This window comes from Geospiza fortis, unplaced genomic scaffold, assembly GCF_000277835.1.
Source record: "Geospiza fortis unplaced genomic scaffold, GeoFor_1.0 scaffold72, whole genome shotgun sequence".
NCBI lineage: Eukaryota > Metazoa > Chordata > Aves > Passeriformes > Thraupidae > Geospiza > Geospiza fortis.
The window spans coordinates 4,469,514-4,484,946 of NW_005054338.1; positions in this window are offsets into that span (position 1 = coordinate 4,469,514).

Below are 15,433 nucleotides of genomic sequence, written 5' to 3' on the forward strand. Positions count from 1 at the left end.
CACAAGACTGAGCAGACAGAGGGAAATGCCAATTACTTTGCCTTGGGTATTTTGGGCAGATTGCTTGTACTTCGACAAGCCTGCACGTCCCATCAGTCACCACCTGGCAAGGCACAGAACTGAACTTCTACTTTAACCACTGGGGTAGATTAAAGCCAAGTCAATCACATTCAATTTCTAGGATGGTTTAGATACCTGGTACACTTCATACAGCCACTGACAAAACAAATAAACGGTCTGTGTAGTTAAAAAAAAATTATAACCTCTTAAATTCTAATTCCCTTGAATTTGAGGTGATGATCTACCTGATCTCTGATACCCTCTCAGGAGCTTTGCAATCAAGATGCCTCATCTCCTAGCAGTGCTCATGGTGGAGGGAAGGCAGAACACAGTTGAAGTGCTTTGCAGCTAGCCACCAAAACAAATTCTGGCTGAGCTTTTGTTCACTTTTCTGTGCTGAAACGAATAAGCAGGTGCAGTTTTATCTAGTCGAAGACACAGGCAAAGAGGTTATTTTTAAGGACCTGTGAACTGACAATGCTTCTGGACTAGAATTAATGTCATGGAGCTCAAGACAAGCACCATCCTGGCTTACACTGTTCTGGTGCCAGCTTTATTTTACTTGAAATACAAGTTTGTTATGCTTGACAAACTGAGTGCGACCAGAAACACTTCATTTGTTTTACTTCAGCTGCTGCAGAGGAAACAGGCACAAAAGCATTCAATCTGGTATTGAATGAGTTTGGTTTGCTTAATTTCTTACTTCTGTTAAATATCTGCCTGGCTACAAGGAAAGGAAAATGGCAACATTTGTAAAGTTTCAGGTTCACGCACAAAAAAGAGGTAGAGAAATAAAGAAATTCTTGCAATGATTTACATTTTAGATTTCATTGATGATAAAAGCAGTTATTTTCTCCATTTTAGAATGTTTCCAACTTTCCGCTCATTAAATGGGTAGACTGCTGTCCACTTATCAAAAATAAACATTTCCTTAGATATAAGTCTAAAACTTTAAGTAAAGCTATAAATTTTGACCACAGGTTCTTTACTCTGGGAATTTTTCTTCTTTAATCATCGCAAAAAAGATCCTAGCAGAGCTTAAATTAACCTATTTTCCCAGCATTTTTAAAGAGAGGAATGTGAAGGAGAAACAATTTGGATATAAATTATCATTTGTTCTTGGAGCTGGCCTTACAGACCTTCCAAAATTTGTCTGCAGATCCCCAACAGCAGGAGCTGGAGCAATCTGTCCCGTTCTTTAGTCGAAAGAATGGATCCCTCTATCCAGATCCATTTAGTCCTCAAAGTACTTTGCACATGCATTGATTCTTTGTCAGGTTTTCAGGGGTTTTGACTGAGGTTTCCTTTTTCCCATGTTCAGTGTATGTTACAGTATGAATTCTGTTAGTTCAGCAAGCCCATTTCACTCTGGCACATCATTAACTATCCCTTTCTTTCACTTTGTCCAAGAAACTAAGTAACACAACAAAATTCCTAGGATCAACAAAGCTGGTTTTTTCCCCTCTATGAAAGAGATGAGTCATTAAAAACCTCTATAAAGTCTTATTAAGGAGAAAAAGAGGGTTTCTGACCAACAACAATGGAGTCCATACCTGATTTTTTAAATACCATTTATCTACACCTTTGTCTCCAAATCAGCATTTCCGGCATTTCCTCTAGACAAGACAATTTCTTTCTCACGCTTCAGTCCTTGACTTGGGTTAATCACAACCCTCTCAAGTGTTGCTTCAGCACCCCTTGGCCACCACAAGTGGCCCAGCAGCCACATGGGTGGGCTGGGCTGCTGTCACTGCTCCCCATGCCCCAAAACTGCAGCCCCAGCACCACAGGCATCACATGCCTTCTCCAAAATCCCCTCATTTTTTCATTTCCCCCCATAATACCACACATTTTATTGGATATTTACTTTCTCTAGCTGCATGACCCCCAAGTTGTGCTCCCTCAGGTATTTTCTCTAGTTGTGAATCAAGTTTTTTAGATTTGCTTCTCCTTCCTATGTTTTATTATTCCGCTGATTTCACGTGCTAACTGAAAACGGAATTAACTTTCTGGTTTGTTTTCTCAGTGAGGCAAATTGAATTTGTTACCTTCACCACAAATTAATACAATACAGCTTGGAAAAATATATTTTATATATACTTGGAAAACTTCTAACATACTTCATGCCACTAGTTGGTAAATGAATAATTCAGATTCAATTACTCAGTGACAGAGTCACTATACAAACTGCAAGAAAATTAATTGTTTATTTCTTATTGTGAAAGAAGATAGTCCCTTATATTCAGCATCTGAAATTGTGTAGTGAGTAGATATAGGAACAGAAAGTTTTACGAACAGAAGGACAAAAATAATGTTGTTTCATTTCACAGTTCTGTGTTCCTGGCATTACAGCTGGGCAAAGTTTAAGCCGTAGATGAACTGATGATTTTACCTGCAGAGTAGCAATTTGATTTGACCCTCATTCACAGAAAAGGCAGTTCTTAATAAAAGATGAGGCTTTTTTCCAAAATAATTGTTTGCAATTATTTTAGAAAGCAAACAAGTTAACCATCAAGCTCAAAAATGAGCATTTCTTTGGCAAGAGGGACATCTGCCAACTTTTGGGAAAACGTGGAGACCACAGCAGGGCAGGACACCTCAAACAGATAATAGTTTCATTAAAACTGCTGGAAAGAAACCCCAAAAAAAACAACAAATAAAACAGCGAGAACCTCAGCACCTACACTTCAGTCTCTGCCAAGGGAGGAAGGAAAGTTCGTGTCTGCCCTTTGAAGGGGAAAGAAAGTTGATACAGAAGTTACTGGAAAATGGGCACTCAGTTTGAAGCAGAGCTGCTAAATCCATTAAGTACTTAAAGAATAGACACAAAATCTCATGTTTTCATATTAAATTTGCTTTTCACTTGCCTAGTGAAAACATGCAAGCTTAACACATTTGAACATTGAATGCTAAGGAGACAAGAAAAAAGGTGAGAACTTCCGTATAGTTCAAAAAAGTAACTTGGGTTATTGTCTAATTTAATTTGAGAGATAAGACTTAGCACAGGTATAAGAGAAAGACAAGACAGTGATAAGCCTACCCATGCTATCAAACTGCAGAAATTATCATTATTTGTTACTACACAATGCTGAGTACTTAGGCAAACAAAATTGCATTTTCCCCAAGGCAGTCATTTATCCATTTGGAAAGGCTTGCATTTCAATTTTGAGGGTTTTTATTTTTTTTTATTTTTGACCTAACACATATACATAGTCTCTGCTTCACTCCAAAAAAGGTTTGAGGCTCCCTTGCTATGGGGAAAGCTCATGCTAACCCAACAACAGAAAGATTTTAACCAGGTACTTGAAATTAATAATGGGACATAAAAGAGTGATGACATGTACATAGGAAAAAAAAAACAACAACACAAAAAACAAAACAAAACAAGAAACCACAAAACCCCCAACACAGCCCTATTTTTGCCCCTCTCAGCAGAAACACTTCCTGCATGCTTGGACAGAAGTCCCTGTTGGTTCTTCTGATACAGTTTGCCAAGGGAAATGCACAGACATTAGCTCCAATGATTAAATGCCACAAGACAACACTTAGAGATAGATTTGGCTTTAAATTACAGATGATAATTTAGCATATTTTACTTTTCCAGTGTATAGTTCTTCAGTGAAAACTGAATAGTCATGTATTAAGAAATTTCATTTCACATTTAAATTCAGTTATTTCGGAACTTTATTAACTTTGAGACAAAAGCAAAAGCTTTGAATCAAATGCTTGGTAATAAGAAAAAGCATTTGTTAAATAGTTAAAACTCTATTAAAATAAAAGGAACAATTTCACTTTTAGAAAAGAAAAATATCACAGAAGTGATACACGTGATAGCAAGACTATCCTAAAATGTGTTTTTAAATAATTCAAATTATAGTGAATTTTTTACAGCTAAAGGAATGCTGCCATGGGTGGCATGGAACTGTATGGGTTTTTGCTTTTAACATTCTGTTAGTGAACTAGTCCCAAATATCATAAAAACAATGGTTCTAAGAAAACAAGGTTTATTGTGAAACAGTGATTGTTTCTATAAGCTGCAGAAATAAATACAAAAAATCTTGAATAAATATTTTTTTAAAAAATTAAGAAGTAAGACATGGCAACAAAACCAATTGTCAATAAAAGCATTGTTTGTGCCATGGCCAAAATTAGTCAGAATTAGTCAGACTTTGCCTTCTAGGAGGTGATTTTGGTAACGGCGATAAATTCAACTAAAATGTGATGCATGCAAATTATAATTAAATGAGCTGGATTACCTGCAAATTGGAGTACATCTTATTTGTTATTTCCTTGCATGCAAAAGCAAAGATAAAATTTTAAAAGGCACGGACAACATTACTATTTATTACTGCAGCACAGCCACGACCTGCTGTACAAAGCAATTACGCAGCTGCAGAAAAGCCCTTCTTAATTATCCTTTCTAGTTTAGGTTCCTTCACAACCCCACTGCACCAACCCCAAATTGTCCAGTCTGTATGCCAGAGACAGCAACAATCACAAGGTTGGGTTTGCAGTGGTACCTGCCGAGGGCTGCAGACAGGCTGACACAGCCACTCCGAGGTGTGAACTGATCCTGTTCGTCAGAGCAGGTGCTAATGAAAATGCAAAACGGTAACAACTTAAAAGTCAGCATTAATTGTTCTGCTGCTGAACACGACAGAAGGAAAAAGTCACCGGTGAATCCCTTGTTATTGAATGCAGCAGCAAGGAGCTGTACAGTGGATGGAGAAGGCAACATGATACTTCTACCAAAGGCTGCTGGAGGTGGCAAGGAGCAATGAGTAATTTCTCATCTAGGGTTTAGAGTACTATTTATCTTATTCCAAAACACACATGAGAGGAACAGACAAATTTATGGAACTGCCTGCTGTGGCATGATAGGACCAATGGAACCAATGAAACAAAGATTTGAAGGAAAAGAAATTACTTCCTCTTCTTACTTACAGTGCACTGGTTATAAAATTATGTTGGTACTGACCACCAAGGGCTAGAAAGCAGCCATCATCCAAAAAGGACACAAATCACAGAATCATAGAACGGTTTGGGCTGGAAGATCAAGATCATCTTGTTCCAAACTCCCCTGTCATGAGCAGGGACACCCTCCATTAGACCAGGATGCTCAGAGCCCCATCCAACCTGGTCTGGACACCTTCAGGGATGGGGCATCCACAACTTCTCTGGGCAACCTATTCCAGTGCCTCGCCATCTTCACAGTGAAGAATTTCTACTTAATATCTAACATAAACCCACCCTCTTTAAGTTTGAAAATCTTACCTTTTGTTTTGTAACTACCCACACTCATAAAAAGAATACAACACCCCTGTAAAGTGAATGAAGCACAAAATGCTGGACTTGCCCTGGTTCTCCACCAACTTAAATCCTGTTGCATTTCATTATTTCAAGCCTAGGAGTATTTAAGATGTTTTGTTCTGCTATTTGCTCACCCCTGGGAGCAGCCACCTCTGGCACAGCACAGCTCTCACCTCCAGAGGGAACCTGGACAGACAAGGGGACAGGCCTGGTGTCCCTTGGTCCAGCAGCATCCAGGAGGTGGCAAACACAGGCTAGAGACTAAAAAAGAATATTTCCAAACCTTCCCATATAAACCATAGCCTGAGCAGCCTATGGAAAACAGAGCTGTCCACAAGTTATCCATGTGGGTAACTCAGACCGTTTTTCAAATGTAGCCATCGTTTTTTGACAGTGTCTTAATTGTTATTTTGAAATACCACTTAACCTCCAAGTTCTCAACTACTCTGTAATAAAATTCCCCACGAGGTGCTATCCACATTCAAATATCCCACTCATTTAAATAAGGTGCTGTTATAACACAGTGAGCACATCACATAATTTCATAAAATTTGTTGTAGATATTTAAAACTGATTACAATTTTGAGAAAGCAATTTGTGCAGGAGCTTCATCCTATAAGCAATATTCCTAGCGGAGATTGCATAGTCCCTTTCAAACAATGTATGGTAAATTGTTGATTATAGTCAATTAAAGGATACAATATGAAGTGGTTTTTATGCTACACAGTTCTTTCAACCGCAGGAAATTACTAGCAAATGCTATCAAACAGCAAAACCTATGAAATTTGTTAAAAGCAACAACACACCTTGCACACAATAGATATGTCATAAAAATTCCCTAAATCCAAAACCATTCCAGCACCTGTGTGCCCACAGTACAATTCTTCACATTACAGAAATGACCAAAGCAGCGCTCTATTACCAATTTCAGCCAAAGCAATTGTCAATTTTTTTCTCTTCCCTTTTTGAGGCTTGATGTTACCTCATGTTAAAAAAATAAAAGGGGGAGGGAAGCATTTTACATATATAAAACTATAAATATCCAACCCACAAATACAATGTTCCTACCTCTTTGCAGGGGAAAGAGAAAACAGATGGCGTCTTTTCCAGTGATAAACTAAGTAATCTGTATTCCCTTCTAGAGATGCCAGTCTTGGTCTTCCTATGTTTTATTTTATCTGGCACATCAGTTGCAATATCATCCTGTTTTTATCACCAGTTCTCCAGACAACTACCAATGTCTGGCACACTCCTTTGTGAATTAAATGCAAAATCAGATGGTGGAACCTGCCTTCTTCAACTCTGAAGTACAACAGAGTTTTCTGAAGAGATCTTGCACAGTGCATCATCTGAGTTTTATTAGCTTTATGTGTCAAAGTAAAAGGTTTAAACAAACTCTTCAGAAGATTTTACTACTGTAAATGGAAACAAAGGAGAACAGGCTAATCAACCACGTTCAGCAAAGAACTGATGGAACAACAAAGAGCAACAAATAATAAATCAAACAAACATCTGTGTTAATTGATTGTGCCAAGTGCCTTTTCGTTAATACCAGGTCGTACTTCTAGATTGTGTCAATAAGTATAAGCAATACACAGTCTTCAAGAAAGAGCAATCACTGCTGTTAACAAGCAGAACGTTCTAATGATTGCGTCCTTGCTTAAACACTCGGATAAAAAACCCCTCCACTGGAACAGGAATAATGACACTTCATTTCACTGGCTGTCTCTGATCTGCCCTGGGTAACTTTAAGCCAGGATGAGGCTTCAGGGCAGGACGGGCTTGTGGGGCTCTGGAGGATGCTCCATGGTCTTTGCTATCTGTGAGGAGTGCTGGCTCTCCTCAAAACCAAAGTGGGCCTAGACCAACTCAGAATCAGGGCACAGGCTTAAATCCAGAGTCAGGCAAGCTGCAAAACCAGGCAATCTCAAAATCACACCATGCCAAAGTAAGCCTAGACCAACTCAGTGCTTAAATCCAGTTAGGCAAGTTCCCGGGTGCTGTGGTGGAACCTCACTCTGTCTGGAGCTCAAGGGCGTGACTGTACTCATTGCTTTCCTCACTGAGCTTTTGAAAGGATTAGATAGCTAATATTTTAAAACCTTTAAAAGATTAAAAACTTCTAAAAGACTTGCAAAGTGACCTTGCAAGTTTGAGTTGTTTACAAACTTCACTTCATGAACTCAATTTGTTTATTCTTACAGGTGTGACAAAGATATACTTCAGTCTTTGGAAATTAGCATGCATATTATATTTGTCCCCTCAAATATTGTAAATCTATAATACTACTGCACACATAAAAAATACATAACCAGAACTCCATTTTCTGATCAAAATCTAATTTCATGCCCAGCTTTTTATTTGCTTATACTGGTACTACAGTGGAATAAATATGCCCATAGACCAAGTAGCCTCACAGTTTGAAGTTAAAAAAATATGATGAAAAAGTATATATGCAGATTTGCATCTATTTAATCACAAATAAAACTCATTGCATTTTCTTGCAGTCTGGAACTGTACCATGTTACCTTAATCATCAACAGAAGGCAAAAATCTATTTCACAAATGTTTCAGAAAAGCACTCAAAATGTAGATTTCAATGTGCTGACTAAAGCTGGCGCAAACTGCTAAGCAAATAAAACAACTGAGCCTTTGTTATTGATAGAGGGCACTCAGACAGCCCCGGGGTTAAGCAGAATACTAAACAGATTACTGGAACCACAACCAACGCCACTCCGAGCGGCGCCGACTTCATTCTCAGGGTTTTATGCAAGATGGAAACTTCTGCTATTATACAAACAGCTGATAAATTAGTTGGCACTAATGGTTTTTTTCCTAGCATTTTCCTCTCTAGGTTCTGTTCGCTACTTCACAGTAATGCATGTGTTAAAAATCCTTAGAATTACATCGCTGCACCCCAAAAAGCCTCAATGGAGCCTACATATAGAGATCCCATCAGAGGTGACAAAGACTCTTCCAGCTTCTCCTCCATTAAGTAACAGAGCTACAGGAGATAATCTCTCTTCGAGGCCATATCTCATGCACAACCATGCTACTAAACTGCTTTAAAATTAAAAAAAAATGGTTACTGTTCAGACAGATCAATTTTCCAATATATTTCACCTTTAGTTCCACTAACAATTAAGGCAGTAAAGGTTGCCCAGCCTATCACTGCTGCTTCAAACATTCTTCCTGAACGAATAGCTTCAAAATCAATGCAAACACTTTTCCAACAACATGGACTGTTTGGCAATGTCCAGAACAAAAACTGTGGGCCAACTGGAAGCAAATATGTAAGAAGAAACAGCTGGCAAAGAAGATCTGCTGTCTGTGTCTCACACATTTCCACAACAAATCTTGCCTCCCCATCAGCTGTTGGAAGCTGGAAAACCACACTGAACACTGCTAGAATTATACAGATTATTCTTGTTACTGCAACTAAACAACTTAGATTCTTTCAAACAGAAATAAGAACACAAGTATTTTTAAAACATTTATGCAATTGATTCCTAACATAGATGGGTTAGCTCTCTGATTAAAAAAGGTTACAAATAAGGAGAATCCAGAATGCTCAAACTTTTGTGGAGTTCTGTGAGAGGAAACAAGCAGTCTGGAAAGCATTCCTTAAACATAACTAAGAAAACAACCAGCAAGAAGCACCTGCTCCCATCAAGCAAAGCACATTGTCAGTGTGTATGCAAACAATTCCAGCTGGAAACAAAGTAGAATTTCATTTAAATTTAAAAAAAAAGTCCCAAATGAAGACATTATTAGTTAAATGATCAATGCAGATATAATAATTTATATGCTTTTATATGATAGTTAAGCCTCACAAACACTAAGTTATTTTTCCCAATTCTAAATACCAATCTTAGAAATATCTAGTAAAATAGAACAAAAGCTGTCTGTCCACACTAACACAGTTGAAATGGGGGGAGATATTTTCACAATACAATTTTAAAGACTTGTAAATTGGTAAACAGCAAGTGAAGATTTCCAAAAGCAGTTCATTAGTTGCTGAGATGATCTGAATAACATATATAGAAAATCAATCTATTTCTTCAAGAATTCAGTACTAAGTATGTCATGTAACCATGACTCAGTCATTATTTATTCTGATATAAGATGTGTTTATATTTCACTTACAGAAATATCAAATTCTTGAGATCTGAAGACTGTTCAGTTATTGCTTTATGTGCACAAAATTGCTTTCACTCCCAGGAGTATTCAATACTCTTGTATTTTCCATTATTTATTTGTGATTTGATTTATTACTTAAAGATTCTGCCAAATACCTACCATTGGTACTTTAGGAGTAATAATTTAGCTCCATCACTATTCAGGACTAGCTCAAATGCTCATATTTCACAGTGTAATATTTAAGCAATGTGCACTTCAGAGCATCATAGCAGATCCAAAGAAAGTAAGAAGAAAAGACATAACCAACTAATCTGTCATTTTATGGCTATTCCCCACTGCAGCATTTACCAGTTGCCTGCTCTAACAAATTTAGAAATTCCAAAGTAGCTGCTGAGAGCCCAACCCACAGCCCCAGGGTCTCCTGGGCTGCTCCAGCTGCCATCACCCTCCTTTGCCACCCTCTTACATGGTTCATTTTGCTGTTGATTATCACTCTTCCTTTCAGCCTTTTGTTTTTCCCCCTACCTAACTGCTTCCAAGTTTCTTTAAGTGTGTTATCCATCTTCCAAATTCTCCTCCTGAGATCTAATTGGACTGCATTTCCTTGAAGCTGAAGCTCACTGTGGTACCTGTGCAGTGCTCCTAACCTCTCTGTGGACCTGGCATATTTTTCTTTTTTCTAAACTTTCAAGTATTTCCCTCTCCTCGTAGTTTAGTATTACACGTTAATTCTATTAGCATGTTGTTAAACACTCTCTCCCAGATCATTAATAAAGACATTAAAAATGACTGGTTCTAGCAGTGATCCCTGTGGTACCCTCAAGACACCCTTTGTTTGTAGTGTTTCAGCCAGCTTTTAATCCACATGACAGTGTTCTTATCCAAGCCAATTTGAATTAATTTTGCAAGTCAGGCTTAGCAAAGCAACAGCCAAGCTTTTGTAAAAATCCAAAATTACTGCACCGATTTCTTCTGCATTCGCCTCCCCCAAGTGTTGTAGGTTTTTGAATCAACTAAAAGAGTAAGCTTTATTCACCAACTTAATTGGCATCTATCTGCTATGTATTTGTTCTATCATATCCTTTGGAATCTGTACACAATTTTTAGTACTACATCTGCTTTTTTTTCTTGGTATGTTACATTTCCTTTATAGCTTCTCATATTTCAGAAGTGATAGGCAGTGCTGTAGTAGACACTGCCTTGCCAAGTACTGATCTGACGACTAAAAAGTGCTGACGACTATTGCCTCAGGCTCCACAGAGAAAGCAAAAGTAGGTTTAGCCAGGAAATTCATCTGTATGACCATTGACAGGATTTCAGAATAAGTTGTAGGATACTGTAGCTCTATAGAAATGGAGTTAAGACCAAACTAATCCATTTTCAACATAAATGAGATACAGCCTTCACAACAGAAATTGTAAAGGTAAATATCAAAAGTCATAATACATGTCAAGAGCAAGAACACATGCACCTTCCTGTGTGACTGTACATGCAGTTAACAGGCATTTTTAATTTATTCAATTTCTTGCTTTTTTACCTGTAAATTATGAATTATTTTACGGGATTCTAACTTACTAATTTTCCAATCATAAATGCTTTTCCTCAATTTGACTTGTCAAAGAGTCCTACACAAAACTGATTTCAGTATCCCAGGTGAGTGATTTCCTATACTTGATAACTTGTCTAGGATTTTGTGTGCACATGCCTTAACCCAAATTTGTAAAATGAATCTCTGAAGATTTTTAGTTGACTTCACCCTATTGTCATGTTTATAAAATACTACATCTAAAAAGCAATGATAACAGTCATAATTTATCAACTTCTTCTAAAACATCTGAGTTTTACTATTCTCACATCCTAAACTCCTTATTTCTAAAATTTTTCCAAAACAAATTTCTAAACTTTGATGTCCTCGTATTACTACATTATACAAAATCACTCTGAATTTTGATGACTGCAAATATCATTCAGTAGCTCCTAACACACTTTAATTCTACTCAAGATTCTAAGAAGAACCACAAGAATCAGAAATTAAACTCCAGTCTTACCATGATGGGCTATGTAGTTTTAATAATATTCACTTTAATAAAGCAGAGGTGTTATATTATCTTGATACACATAAAAAAATTATGGGCATGAAATGCAACTACTCTCATTAAAAGCAACATGTTTTCCTTTTCAAGAAGGAAGCAGCCAGTGGGTTTTTCAGTGCTATGGAAGTTAGAGATACATGAGAAGGCATGATATAGAAATTTTGAGTTCTGTGCTATTGGAGTCAACACACTTCATGAAGAAATACATAAACCTTTCTTTATGAAGTGCTTCCTTCTTGTCATCAGCACACTCACTACCCTGTTATGAAGAAATTATGCAATCTTGAAGGCTGAAGATTTCAAGCTTACTTGTTTAATTTTATTAAGTGCCTATAAATATCCCTTTTTTTTTAATCTATACTAAGGTTTTTAATTACTGCCTACTTAAGACTCCCATTCAACAAAGTTTTCTGTTAAAAGAAGGGAAAAAATGAGTTTATAATTTCTGCTTATCTGTGAGCTTCTTCTGGACAACAAGCACCACTGTGCTGCTGGCAAACATCTGACCTGCAGATTACTTCCTATATTTCTGGGTAAAGTGGATGAAGAGAGACCATTTCACCTACTGCAATAAACGTCAGGTACAAACATATTGCAATTGTAATTTTTTTCCTCTTGTAATTAGCAATTTCACTTTGTGCTTTCATACTGCCAGCTACATCCACAGGCAGTGCATGTAGCTGGCAGCATTTATTTCCATCACTGACCTCTATCCAGAATATTTTGATTTCAATGCTCTCTGTAGGAATCTGATCCTATTCCTTCCTCCCTGCTCTCCCTACTTCCTCCTGCAGTGCTTTCTCACATCCTATTCCAAGCCTACAGTGCAGGATCATGCCAACTGCTACTCAGTCACAATCTTGCACAAACAACTTATATAAAATCAAGAAGAAATAGATTAAATCAGCAGCATAGGACCAACAATGTGCTCTCAAGGGAATGGCTGTTCTCCTGGTCTTGTTTTTCACTGATCTCCTGGGCCTGATGGCTGTGCCACACCTGAAAGAAGGAACTTGTGTGGGCTGAGAGGTGAGAAGAACAGGATATTCTAGATCTTGGAGATGCTCCTTCTCCATGACTACAGCCACAGACATCTTTCCCACTCATTGAAATGAAAGAAATGAAAACCTGCTCCTTTTAGATTCCTCAGAATCAAGCTCTAGAGAACGAGAGTCTCATATGCACATTTATCTTTCCCTCCAACAAAATAAAGCAGTTCAAAGTCCTTGCTGTCAAAAGTTCCTTTTGTTCTCTCTCTTTCTCAGGTTATTCTTCATCAAAAGTATATTCCTGTACACACTTAAAAGCAGATATTGCACGAGGGAATGCATTACCCACTGCTCACACTTAATAAGCATTTTTGCATAGGTTTCATGTTCAAATTTCAGGGATTTTTGTCGAGCAATTTAATGTAGGTACAAACTCCTTAAAGTGTCCGCTGGGGACATCTGTCTTCCCAATTTCATCATTTCAAGTGAACATAATGCCCATGTCCCCAGGTAAAAGTCATGATGCAATTCCATCAGACAGTCGCTGTACTTTGTGCAGTGTGGGTGTGAGAGCTAATTTTGTCCTTAGATTCAGAGGCTTCATTAACAGTCTTAACACATTCACTGCAGCTTTCTAAATCCTTTCAAGCTTTAACACTTAGGCTACTGAAAAAAAAATGGAAGTTCATGTACAGAAAATGTTATTTCTCTTACCCAAAGAAAGTAGATATTTTAGATGATGCTAAATGCCACATTACAGTACATCGTTCCACCGAAATGAAATTTGTGGGAAATAAATCATAGCTAGTAAAGGCTGTAAATCACTACTTTGAGCAATTTATCCTGATATAAAATATGTGGAACTCTGAATTGAGATGCATGGAGAAATAGAATGAAAATTATGTGTCTATTATATGAAGGCATATGAACATCAACATAATGCACGTTCCACCACTTTGCTGTTATGCCTTTATATTCTAAGGACTTCATCATGTTACAGTATATTGACTACAAAATTCAATAATTAAAATATGATGGGGAAAAAAACACACCTTTTTTTTCTTTAGACAGGTATTTTCTTCTAGTTTTAATGTTTCATACAGTATGGGAAAATTTTAACCATTTTCTTAAAAAAAAATTAAGAAAAAACAACCCTGAAACACTCAACAATATTTTTTTCAGTATAAGTCACTTGCAGGATGAGGAAAAAAAAAAAGAGATAAACTAGTCCTTTTTGTGGTGCACAAAAAGCTTCCATACACAAAACATATTCTAATCAATTGATACATGCTGCATAAGAGAACCTGTCTCAATTATATTTTATTCCTTAAAAACTGTACATGATATTAAATTATAATACAGATAACTAAGCTTTTACATATTGCTGCTTTAGAGATAGGCGAATTAAAATTCTGCATCTAAATAATACAGAATCCAGCTATATTTCAAATTAATGTAAAAAGTTACAGCATTATTTACAACTTCAGTAAAAAAAGAAAGCTTTACTGTTATCCCAATATTATTTGCTGATTCATTTCTATTCCTTTTCATGCTCACTAATCCTAACCCAAAGGCTGCTTCTTTTTTGATTCTGATTTTATGACTGAAGTAATACAGGAAATTTTAAATTATGGATGAACTTCACTGCAGTTAGCCTTGCTCCACACAAAATTACTTCCAACACCTGCAAAACACAACTTTGTTTCTAGTAGCAATGAGAGATGCTCGGTGTAGGAATAATTTGTGAGAATTTTGCTTACCACAAACAAGGATTTATCTGGATGGGCATCTCCCAACCTTCTGTTTTCAGGCTGAAACCTTTTCTAGAACAAATGGACCCAAACTGGCTGAAGAAGCAAGGTTATTAACTGGACTAGACTATACAAACATTTTCTAGGTGCTCCCACATTACTACTTGGGAGCAGCAGCAAAATCCAAATGCAATTCAAGATGAAATTTCTGCCAGAATCCAAAGGCCCTTTCTTATAGTGAATCACTCCTCTCTTAGGCTTCATTTATCAAGGCACTAAAAAGGAGAAACTTGACCCTCATGCAAACTACAGACATTTTGGGGATGAGCAAAATACTTAGTGAATCCAAAGCTGAAGCAACAAAAACACGGCAAAAAGACTGGCAAATCCAGATTTGTTTTTTGTTAAGTGAGCAAAACTATGAGACAGAAGAGAGAAAGAAGACATGAGAGACATTCATTTTTCTAGACCACAGGAACAAAACCTGTCTGGAGTGAAACTTGCACAGGAGAAAGAAAAAGGCTTCTTTTCTGTCCTAGTCTTAAGAATTTCTGAATAAGTTTTCATTACTTATTGCCTTTTATATTAAAGATTATCTACGCTGACTTCTGTCTTGCAAAGTTGGAATTAATACTTGCCCCGACTCCCTGAGAACCAAGTATCTGGAAGCTCCTGTCATATGTGATCTGACAGTTTTGGAGGTGCACCTCTAGTTCATGTGCAGGGGGGTTTGATTTCACTGATAGCAAATTTAACTCAGGAAACAGGTTCTCATAGTCTCTTAATCAGCTAAAATGGTCTAAATGCTATTTTCGCCTGCATCTCAGGTTTTCTTTTGTCCCATTTTCTTGTCCCCCTCTCTAGACAAGTGATTTGCTTTGGATGAAAGTTATTAGATCCATATAACATTAATTTTATTTGAGACACTAGTCTTGGCTTAGAGAGATTACCATTTTAGTGTTTGTAATGTAAAAAAAAAAAAACTTGAATGGATCTTGCACGTTTTTCCACATTCACAGAAATTAACTATATTGCCAACATGAAAGTTACTTTGATTAACATTAAAATTTAATTTGAAACTGCATTCTAT